This window comes from Micropterus salmoides, unplaced genomic scaffold (genome assembly GCF_014851395.1).
Source record: "Micropterus salmoides isolate LMB-PRFRI ecotype aquatic unplaced genomic scaffold, ASM1485139v1 Ms_hic_scaffold_10, whole genome shotgun sequence".
In the NCBI taxonomy this organism is placed as follows: Eukaryota; Metazoa; Chordata; class Actinopteri; order Centrarchiformes; family Centrarchidae; genus Micropterus; species Micropterus salmoides.
The window spans coordinates 34,095,721-34,123,434 of NW_024040041.1; the positions used below are offsets into that span (position 1 = coordinate 34,095,721).

General features: G+C 40.2%; 7 non-coding genes across 7 annotated transcripts; 2 read left to right on the top strand and 5 right to left on the bottom strand.

Annotated features, from left to right (window-relative positions):
- The first annotated feature begins 4,339 nt into the window (after positions 1-4,339).
- trnas-cga lies at positions 4,340-4,421 on the top strand. The gene has a single exon. It is a non-coding gene; the product is annotated as a tRNA-Ser (tRNA).
- Positions 4,422-5,984: 1,563 nt separating this feature from the next.
- On the bottom strand, positions 5,985-6,066 carry trnas-uga. The gene has a single exon. It is a non-coding gene; the product is annotated as a tRNA-Ser (tRNA).
- Positions 6,067-9,238: 3,172 nt separating this feature from the next.
- Positions 9,239-9,320, bottom strand: trnas-uga. The gene has a single exon. It is a non-coding gene; the product is annotated as a tRNA-Ser (tRNA).
- Positions 9,321-10,951: 1,631 nt separating this feature from the next.
- trnas-cga lies at positions 10,952-11,033 on the top strand. The gene has a single exon. It is a non-coding gene; the product is annotated as a tRNA-Ser (tRNA).
- A 1,410-nt stretch (positions 11,034-12,443) lies between these two features.
- On the bottom strand, positions 12,444-12,525 carry trnas-uga. Its single transcript has one exon. It is a non-coding gene; the product is annotated as a tRNA-Ser (tRNA).
- Positions 12,526-22,035: 9,510 nt separating this feature from the next.
- On the bottom strand, positions 22,036-22,117 carry trnas-uga. Its single transcript has one exon. It is a non-coding gene; the product is annotated as a tRNA-Ser (tRNA).
- Positions 22,118-23,490: 1,373 nt separating this feature from the next.
- Positions 23,491-23,572, bottom strand: trnas-uga. Its single transcript has one exon. It is a non-coding gene; the product is annotated as a tRNA-Ser (tRNA).
- Between the last annotated feature and the right edge of the window lie 4,142 nt (positions 23,573-27,714).

Genomic DNA, 27,714 nt, shown 5'->3' on the forward strand with positions numbered 1-27,714 from the left:
TTGATGGTGTTGCCTAACCAAAAGTATAGAGCTGCCTAACTTGGCATCATTGAACTCGAACGGTTTGTTAAACCCCTCCCTGAACAGTGATAATCCAATCATAGCTTAGCATCAGTAACGAGGTGAGTACGGAGATGTTCCCACAAAGTTTGGAGGTATTTAAACTGAGCATGTCATATGTATGGAATCCAGTCAAGTCTCAAGTCTCTGAGCTAGAGTCCATGTCAACTCTCAAGTCACTTGGGTTATAATGAATGTTGTATCAGCTGCTGCGTTCAATCCAGGCTGCTTATAACACTGCATAGCTACAAGGAATTCTGTAACTGTGAGCCGTTTTTCACTTACAGAGCACAACCATGTAATGTGCAATGCAATCAATGACAGCTTAAACTACTGTCAGTCAACACACCCCGCAGACTCTCAAACCCGTTATGTTACATGATTAACAATAAACCTGTAACATGTTTTTCACAGAACACAACCATGAAATGTTGATGGTGTTGCCTAACCAAAAGTATAGAGCTGCCTAACTTGGCATCATTGAACTCGAACGGTTTGTTAAACCCCTCCCTGAACAGTGATAATCCAATCATAGCTTAGCATCAGTAACGAGGTGAGTACGGAGATGTTCCCACAAAGTTTGGAGGTATTTAAACTGAGCATGTCATAAGTATGGAAACCAGTCAAGTCTCAAGTCTCTGAGCTAGAGTCCATGTCAACTCTCAAGTCACTTGGGTTATAATGAATGTTGTATCAGCTGCTGCGTTCAATCCAGGCTGCTTATAACACTGCATAGCTACAAGGAATTCTGTAACTGTAAGCTGTTTTTCACTTACAGAGCACAACCATGTAATGTGCAATGCAATCAAGGACAGCATAAACTACTGTCAGTCAACACACCCCGAAGACTCTCAAACCCAGTGCAATGTTAAATAAAAATGTAACGTTACATGTTGTAACCTGTTTTTGACAGAGCACAACCATGAAATGTGCAATGCAATCAATGACAGCTTAAACTACTGTAAGTCAACAGATTCCCCAGACTCTCAAACCCAGTGTAATGCTAACTAATGTTAAATAAAAATGTAACGTTACATGATTAACAATAAACTTGTAACCTGTTTTTCACAGAGCACAACCATGTAGCCTAATGTACCATGCGTCTACAAGTAATGGCAGCTTATTAACTACTGTAAGTCAAACACACCCCAGACTGTCAAACCAGCGTAAAAACTGTAACGATGCATGATCAACCTGTTTTTCGCAGAGCACAACCATGTAATGTGCAATGCAATCAATGACAGCTTAAACTACTGTCAGTCAACACACCCCGAAGACTCTCAAACCCAGTGTAATGTTAAGTAATGTTAAATAGAAATGTAACGAGCACAACCATGTAATGTGCAATCCAAACTAAATTGAACTTTACGAGGCAAACAGCAGCGAGTCTGGAAGAAGAGCTGACACAACTGCACGACACTAATTTGAAAACAGGGAGAACAGACCGTTTGTTAAACCCCTCCCTGAACAGTGATAGTCCAATCATAGCTTAGCATCAGTAACGAGGTGAGTACGGAGATGTTCCCACAAAGTACATACAAAGAGTTTGGAGGGTAGTGACTTCTTTGGTCGTTCCAAAACCAAAAACAACAATAATGTTAACTAATGTTAAATAAAAATGTAACGAGCACAACCATGTAATGTGCAATGCAATCAATGACAGCTTAAACTACTGTCAGTCACACACCCCGAAGACTCTCAAACCCAGTGTAATGTTAAGTAATGTTAAATAGAAATGTAACGAGCACAACCATGTAATGTGCAATCCAAACTAAATTGAACTTTACGAGGCAAACAGCAGCGAGTCTGGAAGAAGAGCTGACACAACTGCACGACACTAATTTGAAAACAGGGAGAACAGACCGTTTGTTAAACCCCTCCCTGAACAGTGATAGTCCAATCATAGCTTAGCATCAGTAACGAGGTGAGTACGGAGATGTTCCCACAAAGTACATACAAAGAGTTTGGAGGGTAGTGACTTCTTTGGTCGTTCCAAAACCAAAAACACAAGATCAGAAGTCTAAGGAATGGATTAAACTGCATGTTTATCTGCTGCTAACTTTAGCATGTCCAGCTAACTAGCTTACAACCTGCGAAAGTAACCTACTGTTACTTCCAAGGCCAATAGTTAGCATAAAGTTGAGTTATTATCACACATTTTTACACAGTACACGGGATATAACCGATCCTAACTAGGAGCCGTGGGCAGCCATTGTGCAGCTCTTGCTCGATGGCACCTTTGGGCTGGACTCAAACGGGCGAGTATAATCTGCAAAAAAGTCGAATATGGGTCACTTTGGCCTGCAGTCTGAAGTTTAACCTAATATTGGTGGCTGTGATGGCCGAGTGGTTAATCCAATGGGGTTTCCCCGCGCAGGTTCAAACCCTGCTCACAGCGGTCCTGTAATGTGTTTAATGACATGGTTCAACATGTAACATAAAAAACTATCCTATCGTTTAAATAATATGCTACTTAGCATGTCATAAGTATATATATAATACAATTAACCAAATGAGATCTATGGTATGAAGGTCAGGTAAGTTACAGTATAGGTAAAACAACAATAAATCTACATTGAACTTTACACTGGAGTCTGGAAGAAGAGATATGTTAAACCCCTCCCTGAACAGTGATAATCCAATCATAGCTTAGCATCAGTAACGAGGTGAGCACCACAAAGTTTGGAGGTATTTAAACTGAGCATGTCATAAGTATGGAAACCAGTCAAGTCTCAAGTCTCTGAGCTAGAGTCCATGTCAACTCTCAAGTCACTTGGGTTATAATGAATGTTGTATCAGCTGCTGCGTTCAATCCAGGCTGCTTATAACACTGCATAGCTACAAGGAATTCTGTAACTGTAAGCCGTTTTTCACTTACAGAGCACAACCGTGAAATGTGCAATGCAATCAATGACAGCTTAAACTACTGTCAGTCAACACACCCCGCAGACTCTCAAACCGTGTAATGTTAACCAATGTTAAATAAAAATGTAACGTTACATGATTAACAATAAACCTGTAACATGTTTTTGACAGAGCACAACCATGAAATGTGAAATGCAATCAATGACAGCTTAACCTACTGTCAGTCAACACACCCCGCAGACTCTCAAACCCAGTGTAATGTTAAGTAATGTTAAATAAGAATGTAACGAGCACAACCATGTAATGTGCAATGCAATCAATGACAGCTTATTAACTAGCCTACTGTCAGTCAACACACCCCGCAGACTCTCAAACCGTGTAATGTTAACTAATGTTAAATAAGAATGTAACGAGCACAACCATGTAATGTGCAATGCAATCAATGACAGCTTAAACTACTGTAAGTCAACAGATTCCCCAGACTCTCAAACCCAGTGTAATGCTAACTAATGTTAAATAAAAATGTAACGTTACATGATTAACAATAAACTTGTAACCTGTTTTTCACAGAGCACAACCATGTAGCCTAATGTACCATGCGTCTACAAGTAATGGCAGCTTATTAACTACTGTAAGTCAAAACACACCCCAGACTGTCAAACCAGCGTAAAAACTGTAACGATGCATGATCAACCTGTTTTTCGCAGAGCACAACCATGTAATGTGCAATGCAATCAAGGACAGCTTAAACTACTGTAAGTCAACACACCCCGAAGACTCTCAAACCCAGTGTAATGTTAAGTAATGTTAAATAGAAATGTAACGAGCACAACCATGTAATGTGCAATCCAAACTAAATTGAACTTTACGAGGCAAACAGCAGCGAGTCTGGAAGAAGAGCTGACACAACTGCACGACACTAATTTGAAAACAGGGAGAACAGACCGTTTGTTAAACCCCTCCCTGAACAGTGATAGTCCAATCATAGCTTAGCATCAGTAACGAGGTGAGTACGGAGATGTTCCCACAAAGTACATACAAAGAGTTTGGAGGGTAGTGACTTCTTTGGTCGTTCCAAAACCAAAAACACAAGATCAGAAGTCTAAGGAATGGATTAAACTGCATGTTTATCTGCTGCTAACTTTAGCATGTCCAGCTAACTAGCTTACAACCTGCGAAAGTAACCTACTGTTACTTCCAAGGCCAATAGTTAGCATAAAGTTGAGTTATTATCACACATTTTTACACAGTACACGGGATATAACCGATCCTAACTAGGAGCCGTGGGCAGCCATTGTGCAGCTCTTGCTCGATGGCACCTTTGGGCTGGACTCAAACGGGCGAGTATAATCTGCAAAAAAGTCGAATATGGGTCACTTTGGCCTGCAGTCTGAAGTTTAACCTAATATTGGTGGCTGTGATGGCCGAGTGGTTAAGGCGTTGGACTCGAAATCCAATGTGGTTTCCCCGCGCAGGTTCAAACCCTGCTCACAGCGGTCCTGTAATGTGTTTAATGACATGGTTCAACATGTAACATAAAAAACTATCCTATCATTTAAATAATATGCTATTTAGCATGTCATAAGTATATATATAATACAATTAACCAAATGAGATCTATTGTATGGTATGAAGGTCAGGTAAGTTACAGTATAGGTAAAACAACAATAAATCTACATTGAACTTTACACTGGAGTCTGGAAGAAGAGATATGTTAAACCCCTCCCTGAACAGTGATAATCCAATCATAGCTTAGCATCAGTAACGAGGTGAGCACCACAAAGTTTGGAGGTATTTAAACTGAGCATGTCATAAGTATGGAAACCAGTCAAGTCTCAAGTCTCTGAGCTAGAGTCCATGTCAACTCAGCTGCTGCGTTCAATCCAGGCTGCTTATAACACTGCATAGCTACAAGGAATTCTGTAACTGTAAGCCGTTTTTCACTTACAGAGCACAACCATGTAATGTGCAATGCAATCAATGACAGCTTAAACTACTGTCAGTCAACACACCCCGAAGACTCTTAAACCCAGTGCAATGTTAAATAAAAATGTAACGTTACATGTTGTAACCTGTTTTTCACAGAGCACAACCATGAAATGTGCAATGCAATCAATGACAGCTTAAACTACTGTCAGTCAACACACCCCACAGACTCTCAAACCGTGTAATGTTAACCAATGTTAAATAAAAATGTAACGTTACATGATTAACAATAAACCTGTAACATGTTTTTGACAGAGCACAACCATGAAATGTGAAATGCAATCAATGACAGCTTAACCTACTGTCAGTCACACACCCCGCAGACTCTCAAACCCAGTGTAATGTTAAGTAATGTTAAATAAGAATGTAACGAGCACAACCATGTAATGTGCAATGCAATCAATGACAGCTTATTAACTAGCCTACTGTCAGTCAACACACCCCGCAGACTCTCAAACCGTGTAATGTTAACTAATGTTAAATAAGAATGTAACGAGCACAACCATGTAATGTGCAATGCAATCAATGACAGCTTAAACTACTGTAAGTCAACAGATTCCCCAGACTCTCAAACCCAGTGTAATGCTAACTAATGTTAAATAAAAATGTAACGTTACATGATTAACAATAAACTTGTAACCTGTTTTCACAGAGCACAACCATGTAGCCTAATGTACCATGCGTCTACAAGTAATGGCAGCTTATTAACTACTGTAAGTCAAAACACACCCCAGACTGTCAAACCAGCGTAAAAACTGTAACGATGCATGATCAACCTGTTTTTCGCAGAGCACAACCATGTAATGTGCAATGCAATCAAGGACAGCTTAAACTACTGTAAGTCAACACACCCCGAAGACTCTCAAAGCAGGGTAACATTATAATTAAATAACACTGTAACGTTCCATGATCAACAATAAAGCTGTAACCTGTTTGCAGTCGGCGTTTGGTTCTCTGGTTCAGGGTCTTGCTCAAGGGCACCTTCAGCAATGTGTTCAGTCCGTGCTGGCCTCAAACCAGCGACCATAGCCTCCGGAACATTTTCAAATATTAGACTGTGTCATCATAAAGGACGCTGTGAGCAGGGTTCGAACCTGCGCGGGGAACCCCCATTGGATTTCAAGTCCAACGCCTTAACCACTCGGCCATCACAGCCACGTTTGGAAGCCATTTTCGCTATGAAATGTGAAAAGCAATCAATGACAGCTTAAACTACTGTCAGTCAACACACCCCGCAGACTCTCAAACCTGTTATGTTACATGATTAACAATAAACCTGTAACATGTTTTTCACAGAACACAACCATGAAATGTTGATGGTGTTGCCTAACCAAAAGTATAGAGCTGCCTAACTTGGCATCATTGAACTCGAACGGTTTGTTAAACCCCTCCCTGAACAGTGATAATCCAATCATAGCTTAGCATCAGTAACGAGGTGAGTACGGAGATGTTCCCACAAAGTTTGGAGGTATTTAAACTGAGCATGTCATAAGTATGGAAACCAGTCAAGTCTCAAGTCTCTGAGCTAGAGTCCATGTCAACTCTCAAGTCACTTGGGTTATAATGAATGTTGTATCAGCTGCTGCGTTCAATCCAGGCTGCTTATAACACTGCATAGCTACAAGGAATTCTGTAACTGTAAGCCGTTTTTCACTTACAGAGCACAACCATGTAATGTGCAATGCAATCAATGACAGCTTAAACTACTGTCAGTCAACACACCCCGAAGACTGTCAAACCCAGTGCAATGTTAAATAAAAATGTAACGTTACATGTTGTAACCTGTTTTTGACAGAGCACAACCATGAAATGTGCAATGCAATCAATGACAGCTTAAACTACTGTCAGTCAACACACCCCGCAGACTCTCAAACCGTGTAATGTTAACCAATGTTAAATAAAAATGTAACGTTACATGATTAACAATAAACCTGTAACATGTTTTTGACAGAGCACAACCATGAAATGTGAAATGCAATCAATGACAGCTTAACCTACTGTCAGTCAACACACCCCGCAGACTCTCAAACCCAGTGTAATGTTAAGTAATGTTAAATAAAAATGTAACGAGCACAACCATGTAATGTGCAATGCAATCAATGACAGCTTAAACTACTGTCAGTCAACACACCCCGAAGACTCTTAAACCCAGTGCAATGTTAAATAAAATGTAACGTTACATGTTGTAACCTGTTTTTGACAGAGCACAACCATGAAATGTGCAATGCAATCAATGACAGCTTAAACTACTGTCAGTCAACACACCCCGCAGACTCTCAAACCGTGTAATGTTAATCAATGTTAAATAAAAATGTAACGTTACATGATTAACAATAAACCTGTAACATGTTTTTGACAGAGCACAACCATGAAATGTGAAATGCAATCAATGACAGCTTAAACTATTGTAAGTCAACAGATTCCCCAGACTCTCAAACCCAGTGTAATGCTTACTAATGTTAAATAAAAATGTAGGTGAGGTGAGTACGGAGATGTTCCCACAAAGTTTGGAGGTATTTAAACTGAGCATGTCATAAGTATGGAAACCAGTCAAGTCTCAAGTCTCTGAGCTAGAGTCCATGTCAACTCTCAAGTCACTTGGGTTATAATGAATGTTGTATCAGCTGCTGCGTTCAATCCAGGCTGCTTATAACACTGCATAGCTACAAGGAATTCTGTAACTGTGAGCCGTTTTTCAATTACAGAGCACAACCATGTAATGTGCAATGCAATCAATGACAGCTTATTAACTAGCCTACTGTAAGTCAACACACCCCGAAGACTCTCAAACCCAGTGCAATGTTAACTAATGTTAAATAAAAATGTAACGAGCACAACCATGTAATGTGCAATGCAATCAATTACAGCTTAAACTACTGTCAGTCAACACACCCCGAAGACTCTCAAACCCAGTGTAATGTTAAGTAATGTTAAATAAAAATGTAACGAGCACAACCATGTAATGTGCAATTCAATCAAGGACAGCATAAACTACTGTAAGTCAACACACCCTGCAGACTCTCAAACCGTCATAAGTGCATGTCATAAGTATGGAAACCAGTCAAGTCTCAAGTCTCTGAGCTAGAGTCCATGTCATCTCTCAAGTCACTTGGGTTATAATGAATGTTGTATCAGCTGCTGCGTTCAATCCAGGCTGCTTATAACACTGCATAGCTACAAGGAATTCTGTAACTTTAAGCCGTTTTTCACTTACAGAGCACAACCATGTAATGTGCAATGCAATCAAGGACAGCATAAACTACTGTAAGTCAACACACCCCGAAGACTCTTAAACCCAGTGCAATGTTAAATAAAAATGTAACGTTACATGTTGTAACATGTTTTTGACAGAGCACAACCATGAAATGTGCAATGCAATCAATGACAGCTTAAACTACTGTCAGTCAACACACCCCGCAGACTCTCAAACCGTGTAATGTTAACCAATGTTAAATAAAAATGTAACGTTACATGATTAACAATAAACCTGTAACATGTTTTTGACAGAGCACAACCATGAAATGTGAAATGCAATCAATGACAGCTTAACCTACTGTCAGTCAACACACCCCGCAGACTCTCAAACCCAGTGTAATGTTAAGTAATGTTAAATAAGAATGTAACGAGCACAACCATGTAATGTGCAATGCAATCAATGACAGCTTATTAACTAGCCTACTGTCAGTCAACACACCCCGCAGACTCTCAAACCGTGTAATGTTAACTAATGTTAAATAAGAATGTAACGAGCACAACCATGTAATGTGCAATGCAATCAATGACAGCTTAAACTACTGTAAGTCAACAGATTCCCCAGACTCTCAAACCCAGTGTAATGCTAACTAATGTTAAATAAAAATGTAACGTTACATGATTAACAATAAACTTGTAACCTGTTTTTCACAGAGCACAACCATGTAGCCTAATGTACCATGCGTCTACAAGTAATGGCAGCTTATTAACTACTGTAAGTCAAAACACACCCCAGACTGTCAAACCAGCGTAAAAACTGTAACGATGCATGATCAACCTGTTTTTCGCAGAGCACAACCATGTAATGTGCAATGCAATCAAGGACAGCTTAAACTACTGTAAGTCAACACACCCCGAAGACTCTCAAACCAGGGTAACATTATAATTAAATAACACTGTAACGTTCCATGATCAACAATAAACCTGTAACCTGTTTGCAGTCGGCGTTTGGTTCTCTGGTTCAGGGTCTTGCTCAAGGGCACCTTCAGCAATGTGTTCAGTCCGTGCTGGCCTCAAACCAGCGACCATAGCCTCCGGAACATTTTCAAATATTAGACTGTGTCATCATAAAGGACGCTGTGAGCAGGGTTCGAACCTGCGCGGGGAACCCCCATTGGATTTCAAGTCCAACGCCTTAACCACTCGGCCATCACAGCCACGTTCGGATGCCATTTTCGCTATGAATTGTGAAATGCAATCAATGACAGCTTAAACTACTGTCAGTCAACACACCCCGCAGACTCTCAAACCCGTTATGTTACATGATTAACAATAAACCTGTAACATGTTTTTCACAGAACACAACCATGAAATGTTGATGGTGTTGCCTAACCAAAAGTATAGAGCTGCCTAACTTGGCATCATTGAACTCGAACGGTTTGTTAAACCCCTCCCTGAACAGTGATAATCCAATCATAGCTTAGCATCAGTAACGAGGTGAGTACGGAGATGTTCCCACAAAGTTTGGAGGTATTTAAACTGAGCATGTCATAAGTATGGAAACCAGTCAAGTCTCAAGTCTCTGAGCTAGAGTCCATGTCAACTCTCAAGTCACTTGGGTTATAATGAATGTTGTATCAGCTGCTGCGTTCAATCCAGGCTGCTTATAACACTGCATAGCTACAAGGAATTCTGTAACTTTAAGCCGTTTTTCACTTACAGAGCTCAACCATGTAATGTGCAATGCAATCAATGACAGCTTAAACTACTGTCAGTCAACACACCCCGAAGACTCTCAAACCCAGTGTAATGTTAAGTAATGTTAAATAGAAATGTAACGAGCACAACCATGTAATGTGCAATCCAAACTAAATTGAACTTTACGAGGCAAACAGCAGCGAGTCTGGAAGAAGAGCTGACACAACTGCACGACACTAATTTGAAAACAGGGAGAACAGACCGTTTGTTAAACCCCTCCCTGAACAGTGATAGTCCAATCATAGCTTAGCATCAGTAACGAGGTGAGTACGGAGATGTTCCCACAAAGTACATACAAAGAGTTTGGAGGGTAGTGACTTCTTTGGTCGTTCCAAAACCAAAAACAACAATAATGTTAACTAATGTTAAATAAAAATGTAACGAGCACAACCATGTAATGTGCAATGCAATCAATGACAGCTTAAACTACTGTCAGTCAACACACCCCGAAGACTCTCAAACCCAGTGTAATGTTAAGTAATGTTAAATAGAAATGTAACGAGCACAACCATGTAATGTGCAATCCAAACTAAATTGAACTTTACGAGGCAAACAGCAGCGAGTCTGGAAGAAGAGCTGACACAACTGCACGACACTAATTTGAAAACAGGGAGAACAGACCGTTTGTTAAACCCCTCCCTGAACAGTGATAGTCCAATCATAGCTTAGCATCAGTAACGAGGTGAGTACGGAGATGTTCCCACAAAGTACATACAAAGAGTTTGGAGGGTAGTGACTTCTTTGGTCGTTCCAAAACCAAAAACACAAGATCAGAAGTCTAAGGAATGGATTAAACTGCATGTTTATCTGCTGCTAACTTTAGCATGTCCAGCTAACTAGCTTACAACCTGCGAAAGTAACCTACTGTTACTTCCAAGGCCAATAGTTAGCATAAAGTTGAGTTATTATCACACATTTTTACACAGTACACGGGATATAACCGATCCTAACTAGGAGCCGTGGGCAGCCATTGTGCAGCTCTTGCTCAATGGCACCTTTGGGCTGGACTCAAACGGGCGAGTATAATCTGCAAAAAAGTCGAATATGGGTCACTTTGGCCTGCAGTCTGAAGTTTAACCTAATATTGGTGGCTGTGATGGCCGAGTGGTTAAGGCGTTGGACTCGAAATCCAATGGGGTTTCCCAGCGCAGGTTCAAACCCTGCTCACAGCGGTCCTGTAATGTGTTTAATGACATGGTTCAACATGTAACATAAAAAACTATCCTATCATTTAAATAATATGCTACTTAGCATGTCATAAGTATATATATATAATACAATTAACCAAATGAGATCTATTGTATGGTATGAAGGTCAGGTAAGTTACAGTATAGGTAAAACAACAATAAATCTACATTGAACTTTACACTGGAGTCTGGAAGAAGAGATATGTTAAACCCCTCCCTGAACAGTGATAATCCAATCATAGCTTAGCATCAGTAACGAGGTGAGCACCACAAAGTTTGGAGGTATTTAAACTGAGCATGTCATAAGTATGGAAACCAGTCAAGTCTCAAGTCTCTGAGCTAGAGTCCATGTCAACTCAGCTGCTGCGTTCAATCCAGGCTGCTTATAACACTGCATAGCTACAAGGAATTCTGTAACTGTAAGCCGTTTTTCACTTACAGAGCACAACCATGTAATGTGCAATGCAATCAATGACAGCTTAAACTACTGTCAGTCAACACACCCCGAAGACTCTTAAACCCAGTGCAATGTTAAATAAAAATGTAACGTTACATGTTGTAACCTGTTTTTCACAGAGCACAACCATGAAATGTGAAATGCAATCAATGACAGCTTAACCTACTGTCAGTCAACACACCCCGCAGACTCTCAAACCCAGTGTAATGTTAAGTAATGTTAAATAAGAATGTAACGAGCACAACCATGTAATGTGCAATGCAATCAATGACAGCTTATTAACTAGCCTACTGTCAGTCAACACACCCCGCAGACTCTCAAACCGTGTAATGTTAACTAATGTTAAATAAGAATGTAACGAGCACAACCATGTAATGTGCAATGCAATCAATGACAGCTTAAACTACTGTAAGTCAACAGATTCCCCAGACTCTCAAACCCAGTGTAATGCTAACTAATGTTAAATAAAAATGTAACGTTACATGATTAACAATAAACTTGTAACCTGTTTTTCACAGAGCACAACCATGTAGCCTAATGTACCATGCGTCTACAAGTAATGGCAGCTTATTAACTACTGTAAGTAAAACACACCCCAGACTGTCAAACCAGCGTAAAAACTGTAACGATGCATGATCAACCTGTTTTTCGCAGAGCACAACCATGTAATGTGCAATGCAATCAAGGACAGCTTAAACTACTGTAAGTCAACACACCCCGAAGACTCTCAAAGCAGGGTAACATTATAATTAAATAACACTGTAACGTTCCATGATCAACAATAAAGCTGTAACCTGTTTGCAGTCGGCGTTTGGTTCTCTGGTTCAGGGTCTTGCTCAAGGGCACCTTCAGCAATGTGTTCAGTCCGTGCTGGCCTCAAACCAGCGACCATAGCCTCCGGAACATTTTCAAATATTAGACTGTGTCATCATAAAGGACGCTGTGAGCAGGGTTCGAACCTGCGCGGGGAACCCCCATTGGATTTCAAGTCCAACGCCTTAACCACTCGGCCATCACAGCCACGTTTGGACGCCATTTTCGCTATGAAATGTGAAAAGCAATCAATGACAGCTTAAACTACTGTCAGTCAACACACCCCGCAGACTCTCAAACCCGTTATGTTACATGATTAACAATAAACCTGTAACATGTTTTTCACAGAACACAACCATGAAATGTTGATGGTGTTGCCTAACCAAAAGTATAGAGCTGCCTAACTTGGCATCATTGAACTCGAACGGTTTGTTAAACCCCTCCCTGAACAGTGATAATCCAATCATAGCTTAGCATCAGTAACGAGGTGAGTACGGAGATGTTCCCACAAAGTTTGGAGGTATTTAAACTGAGCATGTCATAAGTATGGAAACCAGTCAAGTCTCAAGTCTCTGAGCTAGAGTCCATGTCAACTCTCAAGTCACTTGGGTTATAATGAATGTTGTATCAGCTGCTGCGTTCAATCCAGGCTGCTTATAACACTGCATAGCTACAAGGAATTCTGTAACTGTAAGCCGTTTTTCACTTACAGAGCACAACCATGTAATGTGCAATGCAATCAATGACAGCTTAAACTACTGTCAGTCAACACACCCTGAAGACTGTCAAACCCAGTGCAATGTTAAATAAAAATGTAACGTTACATGTTGTAACCTGTTTTTGACAGAGCACAACCATGAAATGTGCAATGCAATCAATGACAGCTTAAACTACTGTCAGTCAACACACCCCGCAGACTCTCAAACCGTGTAATGTTAACCAATGTTAAATAAAAATGTAACGTTACATGATTAACAATAAACCTGTAACATGTTTTTGACAGAGCACAACCATGAAATGTGAAATGCAATCAATGACAGCTTAACCTACTGTCAGTCAACACACCCCGCAGACTCTCAAACCCAGTGTAATGTTAAGTAATGTTAAATAAAAATGTAACGAGCACAACCATGTAATGTGCAATGCAATCAATGACAGCTTAAACTACTGTAAGTCAACACACCCCGCAGACTGTCAAACCCAGTGCAATGTTAAATAAAAATGTAACGTTACATGTTGTAACCTGTTTTTGACAGAGCACAACCATGAAATGTGCAATGCAATCAATGACAGCTTAAACTACTGTCAGTCAACACACCCCGCAGACTCTCAAACCGTGTAATGTTAACCAATGTTAAATAAAAATGTAACGTTACATGATTAACAATAAACCTGTAACATGTTTTTGACAGAGCACAACCATGTAATGTGCAATGCAATCAATGACAGCTTAAACTACTGTCAGTCAACACACCCCGAAGACTCTCAAACCCAGTGTAATGTTAAGTAATGTTAAATAGAAATGTAACGAGCACAACCATGTAATGTGCAATCCAAACTAAATTGAACTTTACGAGGCAAACAGCAGCGAGTCTGGAAGAAGAGCTGACACAACTGCACGACACTAATTTGAAAACAGGGAGAACAGACCGTTTGTTAAACCCCTCCCTGAACAGTGATAGTCCAATCATAGCTTAGCATCAGTAACGAGGTGAGTACGGAGATGTTCCCACAAAGTACATACAAAGAGTTTGGAGGGTAGTGACTTCTTTGGTCGTTCCAAAACCAAAAACACAAGATCAGAAGTCTAAGGAATGGATTAAACTGCATGTTTATCTGCTGCTAACTTTAGCATGTCCAGCTAACTAGCAACCTGCGAAAGTAACCTACTGTTACTTCCAAGGCCAATAGTTAGCATAAAGTTGAGTTATTATCACACATTTTACACAGTACACGGGATATAACCGATCCTAACTAGGAGCCGTGGGCAGCCATTGTGCAGCTCTTGCTCGATGGCACCTTTGGGCTGGACTCAAACGGGCGAGTATAATCTGCAAAAAAGTCGAATATGGGTCACTTTGGCCTGCAGTCTGAAGTTTAACCTAATATTGGTGGCTGTGATGGCCGAGTGGTTAAGGCGTTGGACTCGAAATCCAATGGGGTTTCCCGCGCAGGTTCAAACCCTGTAATGTGTTTAATGACATGGTTCAACATGTAACATAAAAAATTATCCTATCATTTAAATAATATGCTACTTAGCATGTCATAAGTATATATATATAATACAATTAACCAAATGAGATCTATTGTATGGTATGAAGGTCAGGTAAGTTACAGTATAGGTAAAACAACAATAAATCTACATTGAACTTTACACTGGAGTCTGGAAGAAGAGATATGTTAAACCCCTCCCTGAACAGTGATAATCCAATCATAGCTTAGCATCAGTAACGAGGTGAGCACCACAAAGTTTGGAGGTATTTAAACTGAGCATGTCATAAGTATGGAAACCAGTCAAGTCTCAAGTCTCTGAGCTAGAGTCCATGTCAACTCTCAAGTCACTTGGGTTATAATGAATGTTGTATCAGCTGCTGCGTTCAATCCAGGCTGCTTATAACACTGCATAGCTACAAGGAATTCTGTAACTGTAAGCCGTTTTTCACTTACAGAGCACAACCATGTAATGTGCAATGCAATCAATGACAGCTTAAACTACTGTAAGTCAACACACCCCGCAGACTGTCAAACCCAGTGCAATGTTAAATAAAAATGTAACGTTACATGTTGTAACCTGTTTTTGACAGAGCACAACCATGAAATGTGCAATGCAATCAATGACAGCTTAAACTACTGTCAGTCAACACACCCCGCAGACTCTCAAACCGTGTAATGTTAACCAATGTTAAATAAAAATGTAACGTTACATGATTAACAATAAACCTGTAACATGTTTTTGACAGAGCACAACCATGTAATGTGCAATGCAATCAATGACAGCTTAAACTACTGTCAGTCAACACACCCCGAAGACTCTCAAACCCAGTGTAATGTTAAGTAATGTTAAATAGAAATGTAACGAGCACAACCATGTAATGTGCAATCCAAACTAAATTGAACTTTACGAGGCAAACAGCAGCGAGTCTGGAAGAAGAGCTGACACAACTGCACGACACTAATTTGAAAACAGGGAGAACAGACCGTTTGTTAAACCCCTCCCTGAACAGTGATAGTCCAATCATAGCTTAGCATCAGTAACGAGGTGAGTACGGAGATGTTCCCACAAAGTACATACAAAGAGTTTGGAGGGTAGTGACTTCTTTGGTCGTTCCAAAACCAAAAACACAAGATCAGAAGTCTAAGGAATGGATTAAACTGCATGTTTATCTGCTGCTAACTTTAGCATGTCCAGCTAACTAGCAACCTGCGAAAGTAACCTACTGTTACTTCCAAGGCCAATAGTTAGCATAAAGTTGAGTTATTATCACACATTTTTACACAGTACACGGGATATAACCGATCCTAACTAGGAGCCGTGGGCAGCCATTGTGCAGCTCTTGCTCGATGGCACCTTTGGGCTGGACTCAAACGGGCGAGTATAATCTGCAAAAAAGTCGAATATGGGTCACTTTGGCCTGCAGTCTGAAGTTTAACCTAATATTGGTGGCTGTGATGGCCGAGTGGTTAAGGCGTTGGACTCGAAATCCAATGGGGTTTCCCCGCGCAGGTTCAAACCCTGTAATGTGTTTAATGACATGGTTCAACATGTAACATAAAAAATTATCCTATCATTTAAATAATATGCTACTTAGCATGTCATAAGTATATATATAATACAATTAACCAAATGAGATCTATTGTATGGTATGAAGGTCAGGTAAGTTACAGTATAGGTAAAACAACAATAAATCTACATTGAACTTTACACTGGAGTCTGGAAGAAGAGATATGTTAAACCCCTCCCTGAACAGTGATAATCCAATCATAGCTTAGCATCAGTAACGAGGTGAGCACCACAAAGTTTGGAGGTATTTAAACTGAGCATGTCATAAGTATGGAAACCAGTCAAGTCTCAAGTCTCTGAGCTAGAGTCCATGTCAACTCTCAAGTCACTTGGGTTATAATGAATGTTGTATCAGCTGCTGCGTTCAATCCAGGCTGCTTATAACACTGCATAGCTACAAGGAATTCTGTAACTGTAAGCCGTTTTTCACTTACAGAGCACAACCATGTAATGTGCAATGCAATCAATGACAGCTTAAACTACTGTCAGTCAACACACCCCGAAGACTCTCAAACCCAGTGTAATGTTAAGTAATGTTAAATAGAAATGTAACGAGCACAACCATGTAATGTGCAATCCAAACTAAATTGAACTTTACGAGGCAAACAGCAGCGAGTCTGGAAGAAGAGCTGACACAACTGCACGACACTAATTTGAAAACAGGGAGAACAGACCGTTTGTTAAACCCCTCCCTGAACAGTGATAGTCCAATCATAGCTTAGCATCAGTAACGAGGTGAGTACGGAGATGTTCCCACAAAGTACATACAAAGAGTTTGGAGGGTAGTGACTTCTTTGGTCGTTCCAAAACCAAAAACACAAGATCAGAAGTCTAAGGAATGGATTAAACTGCATGTTTATCTGCTGCTAACTTTAGCATGTCCAGCTAACTAGCAACCTGCGAAAGTAACCTACTGTTACTTCCAAGGCCAATAGTTAGCATAAAGTTGAGTTATTATCACACATTTTTACACAGTACACGGGATATAACCGATCCTAACTAGGAGCCGTGGGCAGCCATTGTGCAGCTCTTGCTCGATGGCACCTTTGGGCTGGACTCAAACGGGCGAGTATAATCTGCAAAAAAGTCGAATATGGGTCACTTTGGCCTGCAGTCTGAAGTTTAACCTAATATTGGTGGCTGTGATGGCCGAGTGGTTAAGGCGTTGGACTCGAAATCCAATGGGGTTTCCCCGCGCAGGTTCAAACCCTGTAATGTGTTTAATGACATGGTTCAACATGTAACATAAAAAATTATCCTATCATTTAAATAATATGCTACTTAGCATGTCATAAGTATATATATAATACAATTAACCAAATGAGATCTATTGTATGGTATGAAGGTCAGGTAAGTTACAGTATAGGTAAAACAACAATAAATCTACATTGAACTTTACACTGGAGTCTGGAAGAAGAGATATGTTAAACCCCTCCCTGAACAGTGATAATCCAATCATAGCTTAGCATCAGTAATGAGGTGAGCACCACAAAGTTTGGAGGTATTTAAACTGAGCATGTCATAAGTATGGAAACCAGTCAAGTCTCAAGTCTCTGAGCTAGAGTCCATGTCAACTCTCAAGTCACTTGGGTTATAATGAATGTTGTATCAGCTGCTGCGTTCAATCCAGGCTGCTTATAACACTGCATAGCTACAAGGAATTCTGTAACTGTAAGCCGTTTTTCACTTACAGAGCACAACCATGTAATGTGCAATGCAATCAATGACAGCTTAAACTACTGTAAGTCAACACACCCCGCAGACTGTCAAACCCAGTGCAATGTTAAATAAAAATGTAACGTTACATGTTGTAACCTGTTTTTGACAGAGCACAACCATGAAATGTGCAATGCAATCAATGACAGCTTAAACTACTGTCAGTCAACACACCCCGCAGACTCTCAAACCGTGTAATGTTAACCAATGTTAAATAAAAATGTAACGTTACATGATTAACAATAAACCTGTAACATGTTTTTGACAGAGCACAACCATGAAATGTGAAATGCAATCAATGACAGCTTAAACTACTGTAAGTCAACACACCCCGCAGACTCTCAAACCCAGTGTAATGCTAACTAATGTTAAATAAAAATGTAACGTTACATGATTAACAATAAACTTGTAACCTGTTTTTCACAGAGCACAACCATGTAGCCTAATGTACCATGCGTCTACAAGTAATGGCAGCTTATTAACTACTGTAAGTCAAAACACACCCGAAGACTCTCAAACCCAGTGTAATGTTAACTAATGTTAAATAAAATGTAACGAGCACAACCATGTAATGTGCAATGCAATCAATGACAGCTTAAACTACTGTCAGTCAACACACCCCGAAGACTCTCAAACCCAGTGTAATGTTAAGTAATGTTAAATAGAAATGTAACGAGCACAACCATGTAATGTGCAATCCAAACTAAATTGAACTTTACGAGGCAAACAGCAGCGAGTCTGGAAGAAGAGCTGACACAACTGCACGACACTAATTTGAAAACAGGGAGAACAGACCGTTTGTTAAACCCCTCCCTGAACAGTGATAGTCCAATCATAGCTTAGCATCAGTAACGAGGTGAGTACGGAGATGTTCCCACAAAGTACATACAAAGAGTTTGGAGGGTAGTGACTTCTTTGGTCGTTCCAAAACCAAAAACACAAGATCAGAAGTCTAAGGAATGGATTAAACTGCATGTTTATCTGCTGCTAACTTTAGCATGTCCAGCTAACTAGCAACCTGCGAAAGTAACCTACTGTTACTTCCAAGGCCAATAGTTAGCATAAAGTTGAGTTATTATCACACATTTTTACACAGTACACGGGATATAACCGATCCTAACTAGGAGCCGTGGGCAGCCATGTGCAGCTCTTGCTCGATGGCACCTTTGGGCTGGACTCAAACGGGCGAGTATAATCTGCAAAAAAGTCGAATATGGGTCACTTTGGCCTGCAGTCTGAAGTTTAACCTAATATTGGTGGCTGTGATGGCCGAGTGGTTAAGGCGTTGGACTCGAAATCCAATGGGGTTTCCCCGCGCAGGTTCAAACCCTGTAATGTGTTTAATGACATGGTTCAACATGTAACATAAAAAATTATCCTATCATTTAAATAATATGCTACTTAGCATGTCATAAGTATATATATATAATACAATTAACCAAATGAGATCTATTGTATGGTATGAAGGTCAGGTAAGTTACAGTATAGGTAAAACAACAATAAATCTACATTGAACTTTACACTGGAGTCTGGAAGAAGAGATATGTTAAACCCCTCCCTGAACAGTGATAATCCAATCATAGCTTAGCATCAGTAACGAGGTGAGCACCACAAAGTTTGGAGGTATTTAAACTGAGCATGTCATAAGTATGGAAACCAGTCAAGTCTCAAGTCTCTGAGCTAGAGTCCATGTCAACTCTCAAGTCACTTGGGTTATAATGAATGTTGTATCAGCTGCTGCGTTCAATCCAGGCTGCTTATAACACTGCATAGCTACAAGGAATTCTGTAACTGTAAGCCGTTTTTCACTTACAGAGCACAACCATGTAATGTGCAATGCAATCAATGACAGCTTAAACTACTGTAAGTCAACACACCCGCAGACTGTCAAACCCAGTGCAATGTTAAATAAAAATGTAACGTTACATGTTGTAACCTGTTTTTGACAGAGCACAACCATGAAATGTGCAATGCAATCAATGACAGCTTAAACTACTGTCAGTCAACACACCCCGCAGACTCTCAAACCGTGTAATGTTAACCAATGTTAAATAAAATGTAACGTTACATGATTAACAATAAACCTGTAACATGTTTTTGACAGAGCACAACCATGTAATGTGCAATGCAATCAATGACAGCTTAAACTACTGTCAGTCAACACACCCCGAAGACTCTCAAACCCAGTGTAATGTTAAGTAATGTTAAATAGAAATGTAACGAGCACAACCATGTAATGTGCAATCCAAACTAAATTGAACTTTACGAGGCAAACAGCAGCGAGTCTGGAAGAAGAGCTGACACAACTGCACGACACTAATTTGAAAACAGGGAGAACAGACCGTTTGTTAAACCCCTCCCTGAACAGTGATAGTCCAATCATAGCTTAGCATCAGTAACGAGGTGAGTACGGAGATGTTCCCACAAAGTACATACAAAGAGTTTGGAGGGTAGTGACTTCTTTGGTCGTTCCAAAACCAAAAACACAAGATCAGAAGTCTAAGGAATGGATTAAACTGCATGTTTATCTGCTGCTAACTTTAGCATGTCCAGCTAACTAGCAACCTGCGAAAGTAACCTACTGTTACTTCCAAGGCCAATAGTTAGCATAAAGTTGAGTTATTATCACACATTTTTACACAGTACACGGGATATAACCGATCCTAACTAGGAGCCGTGGGCAGCCATTGTGCAGCTCTTGCTCGATGGCACCTTTGGGCTGGACTCAAACGGGCGAGTATAATCTGCAAAAAAGTCGAATATGGGTCACTTTGGCCTGCAGTCTGAAGTTTAACCTAATATTGGTGGCTGTGATGGCCGAGTGGTTAAGGCGTTGGACTCGAAATCCAATGGGGTTTCCCCGCGCAGGTTCAAACCCTGTAATGTGTTTAATGACATGGTTCAACATGTAACATAAAAAATTATCCTATCATTTAAATAATAGCATGTCATAAGTATATATATAATACAATTAACCAAATGAGATCTATTGTATGGTATGAAGGTCAGGTAAGTTACAGTATAGGTAAAACAACAATAAATCTACATTGAACTTTACACTGGAGTCTGGAAGAAGAGATATGTTAAACCCCTCCCTGAACAGTGATAATCCAATCATAGCTTAGCATCAGTAATGAGGTGAGCACCACAAAGTTTGGAGGTATTTAAACTGAGCATGTCATAAGTATGGAAACCAGTCAAGTCTCAAGTCTCTGAGCTAGAGTCCATGTCAACTCTCAAGTCACTTGGGTTATAATGAATGTTGTATCAGCTGCTGCGTTCAATCCAGGCTGCTTATAACACTGCATAGCTACAAGGAATTCTGTAACTGTAAGCCGTTTTTCACTTACAGAGCACAACCATGTAATGTGCAATGCAATCAATGACAGCTTAAACTACTGTAAGTCAACACACCCCGCAGACTGTCAAACCCAGTGCAATGTTAAATAAAAATGTAACGTTACATGTTGTAACCTGTTTTTGACAGAGCACAACCATGAAATGTGCAATGCAATCAATGACAGCTTAAACTACTGTCAGTCAACACACCCCGCAGACTCTCAAACCGTGTAATGTTAACCAATGTTAAATAAAAATGTAACGTTACATGATTAACAATAAACCTGTAACATGTTTTTGACAGAGCACAACCATGAAATGTGAAATGCAATCAATGACAGCTTAAACTACTGTAAGTCAACACACCCCGCAGACTCTCAAACCCAGTGTAATGCTAACTAATGTTAAATAAAAATGTAACGTTACATGATTAACAATAAACTTGTAACCTGTTTTTCACAGAGCACAACCATGTAGCCTAATGTACCATGCGTCTACAAGTAATGGCAGCTTATTAACTACTGTAAGTCAAAACACACCCCAGACTGTCAAACCAGCGTAAAAACTGTAACGATGCATGATCAACCTGTTTTTCGCAGAGCACAACCATGTAATGTGCAATGCAATCAAGGACAGCTTAAACTACTGTAAGTCAACACACCCCGAAGACTCTCAAACCAGGGTAACATTATAATTAAATAACACTGTAACGTTCCATGATCAACAATAAACCTGTAACCTGTTTGCAGTCGGCGTTTGGTTCTCTGGTTCAGGGTCTTGCTCAAGGGCACCTTCAGCAATGTGTTCAGTCCGTGCTGGCCTCAAACCAGCGACCATAGCCTCCGGAACATTTTCAAATATTAGACTGTCATCATAAAGGACGCTGTGAGCAGGGTTCGAACCTGCGCGGGGAACCCCCATTGGATTTCAAGTCCAACGCCTTAACCACTCGGCCATCACAGCCACGTTCGGACGCCATTTTCGCTATGAAATGTGAAATGCAATCAATGACAGCTTAAACTACTGTCAGTCAACACACCCGCAGACTCTCAAACCCGTTATGTTACATGATTAACAATAAACCTGTAACATGTTTTTCACAGAACACAACCATGAAATGTTGATGGTGTTGCCTAACCAAAAGTATAGAGCTGCCTAACTTGGCATCATTGAACTCGAACGGTTTGTTAAACCCCTCCCTGAACAGTGATAATCCAATCATAGCTTAGCATCAGTAACGAGGTGAGTACGGAGATGTTCCCACAAAGTTTGGAGGTATTTAAACTGAGCATGTCATAAGTATGGAAACCAGTCAAGTCTCAAGTCTCTGAGCTAGAGTCCATGTCAACTCTCAAGTCACTTGGGTTATAATGAATGTTGTATCAGCTGCTGCGTTCAATCCAGGCTGCTTATAACACTGCATAGCTACAAGGAATTCTGTAACTGTAGCCGTTTTTCACTTACAGAGCACAACCATGTAATGTGCAATGCAATCAAGGACAGCATAAACTACTGTCAGTCAACACACCCCGAAGACTCTTAAACCCAGTGCAATGTTAAATAAAAATGTAACGTTACATGTTGTAACATGTTTTTGACAGAGCACAACCATGAAATGTGCAATGCAATCAATGACAGCTTAAACTACTGTCAGTCAACACACCCCGCAGACTCTCAAACCGTGTAATGTTAACCAATGTTAAATAAAAATGTAACGTTACATGATTAACAATAAACCTGTAACATGTTTTTGACAGAGCACAACCATGAAATGTGAAATGCAATCAATGACAGCTTAAACTACTGTAAGTCAACAGATTCCCCAGACTCTCAAACCCAGTGTAATGCTAACTAATGTTAAATAAAAATGTAACGTTACATGATTAACAATAAACTTGTAACCTGTTTTTCACAGAGCACAACCATGTAGCCTAATGTACCATGCGTCTACAAGTAATGGCAGCTTATTAACTACTGTAAGTCAAAACACACCCCAGACTGTCAAACCAGCGTAAAAACTGTAACGATGCATGATCAACCTGTTTTTCGCAGAGCACAACCATGTAATGTGCAATGCAATCAAGGACAGCTTAAACTACTGTAAGTCAACACACCCCGAAGACTCTCAAACCAGGGTAACATTATAATTAAATAACACTGTAACGTTCCATGATCAACAATAAACCTGTAACCTGTTTGCAGTCGGCGTTTGGTTCTCTGGTTCAGGGTCTTGCTCAAGGGCACCTTCAGCAATGTGTTCAGTCCGTGCTGGCCTCAAACCAGCGACCATAGCCTCCGGAACATTTTCAAATATTAGACTGTGTCATCATAAAGGACGCTGTGAGCAGGGTTCGAACCTGCGCGGGGAACCCCCATTGGATTTCAAGTCCAACGCCTTAACCACTCGGCCATCACAGCCACGTTCAGACGCCATTTTCGCTATGAAATGTGAAATGCAATCAATGACAGCTTAAACTACTGTCAGTCAACACACCCCGCAGACTCTCAAACCGTTATGTTACATGATTAACAATAAACCTGTAACATGTTTTTCACAGAACACAACCATGAAATGTTGATGGTGTTGCCTAACCAAAAGTATAGAGCTGCCTAACTTGGCATCATTGAACTCGAACGGTTTGTTAAACCCCTCCCTGAACAGTGATAATCCAATCATAGCTTAGCATCAGTAACGAGGTGAGTACGGAGATGTTCCCACAAAGTTTGGAGGTATTTAAACTGAGCATGTCATAAGTATGGAAACCAGTCAAGTCTCAAGTCTCTGAGCTAGAGTCCATGTCAACTCTCAAGTCACTTGGGTTATAATGAATGTTGTATCAGCTGCTGCGTTCAATCCAGGCTGCTTATAACACTGCATAGCTACAAGGAATTCTGTAACTGTGAGCCGTTTTTCACTTACAGAGCACAACCATGTAATGTGCAATGCAATCAATGACAGCTTAAACTACTGTCAGTCAAAACACCCCGAAGACTCTTAAACCCAGTGCAATGTTAAATAAAAATGTAACGTTACATGTTGTAACCTGTTTTTGACAGAGCACAACCATGAAATGTGCAATGCAATCAATGACAGCTTAAACAACTGTCAGTCAACACACCCCGCAGACTCTCAAACCGTGTAATGTTAACCAATGTTAAATAAAAATGTAACGTTACATGATTAACAATAAACCTGTAACATGTTTTTGACAGAGCACAACCATGAAATGTGAAATGCAATCAATGACAGCTTAAACTACTGTAAGTCAACAGATTCCCCAGACTCTCAAACCCAGTGTAATGCTAACTAATGTTAAATAAAAATGTAACGTTACATGATTAACAATAAACTTGTAACCTGTTTTTCACAGAGCACAACCATGTAGCCTAATGTACCATGCGTCTACAAGTAATGGCAGCTTATTAACTACTGTAAGTCAAAACACCCCGAAGACTCTCAAACCCAGTGTAATGTTAACTAATGTTAAATAAAAATGTAACGAGCACAACCATGTAATGTGCAATGCAATCAATGACAGCTTAAACTACTGTCAGTCAACACACCCCGAAGACTCTCAAACCCAGTGTAATGTTAAGTAATGTTAAATAGAAATGTAACGAGCACAACCATGTAATGTGCAATCCAAACTAAATTGAACTTTACGAGGCAAACAGCAGCGAGTCTGGAAGAAGAGCTGACACAACTGCACGACACTAATTTGAAAACAGGGAGAACAGACCGTTTGTTAAACCCCTCCCTGAACAGTGATAGTCCAATCATAGCTTAGCATCAGTAACGAGGTGAGTACGGAGATGTTCCCACAAAGTACATACAAAGAGTTTGGAGGGTAGTGACTTCTTTGGTCGTTCCAAAACCAAAAACACAAGATCAGAAGTCTAAGGAATGGATTAAACTGCATGTTTATCTGCTGCTAACTTTAGCATGTCCAGCTAACTAGCAACCTGCGAAAGTAACCTACTGTTACTTCCAAGGCCAATAGTTAGCATAAAGTTGAGTTATTATCACACATTTTTACACAGTACACGGGATATAACCGATCCTAACTAGGAGCCGTGGGCAGCCATTGTGCAGCTCTTGCTCGATGGCACCTTTGGGCTGGACTCAAACGGGCGAGTATAATCTGCAAAAAAGTCGAATATGGGTCACTTTGGCCTGCAGTCTGAAGTTTAACCTAATATTGGTGGCTGTGATGGCCGAGTGGTTAAGGCGTTGGACTCGAAATCCAATGGGGTTTCCCCGCGCAGGTTCAAACCCTGTAATGTGTTTAATGACATGGTTCAACATGTAACATAAAAAATTATCCTATCATTTAAATAATATGCTACTTAGCATGTCATAAGTATATATATATAATACAATTAACCAAATGAGATCTATTGTATGGTATGAAGGTCAGGTAAGTTACAGTATAGGTAAAACAACAATAAATCTACATTGAACTTTACACTGGAGTCTGGAAGAAGAGATATGTTAAACCCCTCCCTGAACAGTGATAATCCAATCATAGCTTAGCATCAGTAACGAGGTGAGCACCACAAAGTTTGGAGGTATTTAAACTGAGCATGTCATAAGTATGGAAACCAGTCAAGTCTCAAGTCTCTGAGCTAGAGTCCATGTCAACTCTCAAGTCACTTGGGTTATAATGAATGTTGTATCAGCTGCTGCGTTCAATCCAGGCTGCTTATAACACTGCATAGCTACAAGGAATTCTGTAACTGTAAGCCGTTTTTCACTTACAGAGCACAACCATGTAATGTGCAATGCAATCAATGACAGCTTAAACTACTGTAAGTCAACACACCCCGCAGACTGTCAAACCCAGTGCAATGTTAAATAAAAATGTAACGTTACATGTTGTAACCTGTTTTTGACAGAGCACAACCATGAAATGTGCAATGCAATCAATGACAGCTTAAACTACTGTCAGTCAACACACCCCGCAGACTCTCAAACCGTGTAATGTTAACCAATGTTAAATAAAAATGTAACGTTACATGATTAACAATAAACCTGTAACATGTTTTTGACAGAGCACAACCATGAAATGTGAATGCAATCAATGACAGCTTAAACTACTGTAAGTCAACACACCCGCAGACTCTCAAACCCAGTGTAATGCTAACTAATGTTAAATAAAAATGTAACGTTACATGATTAACAATAAACTTGTAACCTGTTTTTCACAGAGCACAACCATGTAGCCTAATGTACCATGCGTCTACAAGTAATGGCAGCTTATTAACTACTGTAAGTCAAACACACCCCAGACTGTCAAACCAGCGTAAAAACTGTAACGATGCATGATCAACCTGTTTTTCGCAGAGCAAACCATGTAATGTGCAATGCAATCAATGACAGCTTAAACTACTGTCAGTCAACACACCCCGAAGACTCTCAAACCCAGTGTAATGTTAAGTAATGTTAAATAGAAATGTAACGAGCACAACCATGTAATGTGCAATCCAAACTAAATTGAACTTTACGAGGCAAACAGCAGCGAGTCTGGAAGAAGAGCTGACACAACTGCACGACACTAATTTGAAAACAGGGAGAACAGACCGTTTGTTAAACCCCTCCCTGAACAGTGATAGTCCAATCATAGCTTAGCATCAGTAACGAGGTGAGTACGGAGATGTTCCCACAAAGTACATACAAAGAGTTTGGAGGGTAGTGACTTCTTTGGTCGTTCCAAAACCAAAAACACAAGATCAGAAGTCTAAGGAATGGATTAAACTGCATGTTTATCTGCTGCTAACTTTAGCATGTCCAGCTAACTAGCAACCTGCGAAAGTAACCTACTGTTACTTCCAAGGCCAATAGTTAGCATAAAGTTGAGTTATTATCACACATTTTTACACAGTACACGGGATATAACCGATCCTAACTAGGAGCCGTGGGCAGCCATTGTGCAGCTCTTGCTCGATGGCACCTTTGGGCTGGACTCAAACGGGCGAGTATAATCTGCAAAAAAGTCGAATATGGGTCACTTTGGCCTGCAGTCTGAAGTTTAACCTAATATTGGTGGCTGTGATGGCCGAGTGGTTAAGGCGTTGGACTCGAAATCCAATGGGGTTTCCCCGCGCAGGTTCAAACCCTGTAATGTGTTTAATGACATGGTTCAACATGTAACATAAAAAACTATCCTATCATTTAAATAATATGCTACTTAACATGTCATAAGTATATATATATAATACAATTAACCAAATGAGATCTATTGTATGGTATGAAGGTCAGGTAAGTTACAGTATAGGTAAAACAACAATAAATCTACATTGAACTTTACACTGGAGTCTGGAAGAAGAGATATGTTAAACCCCTCCCTGAACAGTGATAATCCAATCATAGCTTAGCATCAGTAACGAGGTGAGCACCACAAAGTTTGGAGGTATTTAAACTGAGCATGTCATAAGTATGGAAACCAGTCAAGTCTCAAGTCTCTGAGCTAGAGTCCATGTCAACTCTCAAGTCACTTGGGTTATAATGAATGTTGTATCAGCTGCTGCGTTCAATCCAGGCTGCTTATAACACTGCATAG